Here is a 1,893-nt window from a genome sequence, read left to right on the forward strand (position 1 = left end):
CGCATATGTTTCCCTATGCCAGAGCTAATACTGTGTTCGAATAGCTGTGACCAGCAAAGGGAAATGGAATAACCAACTAGAAAGCTTTATAACCACAGAGTTATGTACCCTGGAACTGCTTTAAGCTTTAAAGGCACAGCTGAAGGACACCAGTAACATCCAAGCCTGGCAGATGCATATCAGGGTTCAGCTTTTAACTTGTGGCTGGGAAAAACAGCTTTCTTGCCTCCGTTCTTCGTGGTGGAAAGGTCACAGGTCTCATTCCCCAGCTCTGCTCTTGGAGGGTCACCTGGGCAGCGAGGTTTCCCTGTGATACCCAGGGCAATTAGCTGTGCTGTCCGGGACATCCAGGATCGTTACGGATGAGAAGCTGGAGGCATACTTCTACAGGAGGCTTTGAATGGATGGCAGAAAATATCTCAAGGTAAAACTGCAGCACAGAGCTGAATGGGAAAAGCCTTCAGCATTAATCCCGGCTGCCAAGTGTGTGGGCTCTTGGAGAGGTGGGTGCTCCGAGGGGATCAGACATCTACCGGTGCCTTTGATGTATGCAGTGACAGAGGAGTGCATCCCAGCCCTGAAATCCAGAATTGCAGCAGTGGCTTTATCCCAGCTGGCTGCAGACCCCTGCAGAATGTCACCCCAGGAAGTGCAGAATGTGGAGTAAGAACAGAAGGCAGTGCCCGGGGAAGAGCCTGCGTTAAGGTCTTGATCTTGCCCTAAGGACACTGGATTCACAGAGGGCTACGCCTCTGCCAGCAGACACTCTCCGGATCTGCTGCTGGTGCCCTCTGCTGATCCTGCCCTCAGCATCCACTGCTGGGCTGTGGCGGGGTGGAGATGCGTTGCATTTGAGCACTGCAGGATATAATCTACACAGAATTTGCGAGACAGGCATCCATTCTAAGATCCCCAGGAGAGAGGAGGGACTCGGGCTTTGCTCTGAAATCCTACAGATTTCAGTGAATACATCGGTGTTGTAAGGACCAGCAGATCTCCTGCCTGGAGGATTTCTGGTTTGTGTATCTCTCTCTCACATTCTCCTTCCCTTCATACTCTCCAAAGATATTCCAGACACAGAGTGTTCTTTGTTTGCTCAGTCTGTCCTGCTATTCCGGCTCTTCATTTTCTCAGGATGGGGAAACGATCCCCCAATTGTAATTTCAGACATTACCCTCTGCCTATCCCAGCTTACAAAAGGAACATAATTCAATTCAGAGTGGAAACATGAATGCAGCCTCCGCCAGATGTTTGTGGATTCCATAAGCTGTGTTTGTGGATACTTCATTAACGTAATTTTGCTTTTGAAGGAAATGTAAATAACAAATATGGTTTCGATTGTAAAGAACAGTGGGGGGGTCTGTATGTTGTAATAGCTTTTGATTGTCAAGGTAGAAGGACAACTTTTAAAAAGAAAATTCTTTAAAATTTTTAACATTCTTCTTTTATTCATGACAGGGCTGTTCCTCCTTCCCGAATCTTTGTTTAGCCCATCAAACTGATTCTGAACAATCTTCCACAGATGTGATTTCCCCTCTCCTCTTCCTAGGAGAAAAGAAAAGAAACTTGGAGTTGTGAGCCCAGACTTATTTCGCTCCATCTCTACTCAGTGTAGCACTTAGATATGTGATTAACAGCTAGCTAGTGACAGCTATGCACATGTTTAAACCGAATTATTTAACCAAATCGAGGTTTAAATTTGGAGGTGGCTGATTCAGCAAGTTCCTCATCCTGTCTCACTTAAATTCCAAAGCACTTTTCTGTCAATCAGCTCCTCACAGCAGGGAAACACGTGGTCTCCAGCATCCTCTGTCGGGGACAGTGATTGTTGAGGACAGGTATTGACTGAGAACCTCTGCAAAAGGTTAAATATCAACTGGAGCCACAACTTTG

Source organism: Buceros rhinoceros, unplaced genomic scaffold (assembly GCF_000710305.1).
Source record: "Buceros rhinoceros silvestris isolate BGI_N320 unplaced genomic scaffold, ASM71030v1 scaffold44596, whole genome shotgun sequence".
NCBI lineage: Eukaryota > Metazoa > Chordata > Aves > Bucerotiformes > Bucerotidae > Buceros > Buceros rhinoceros.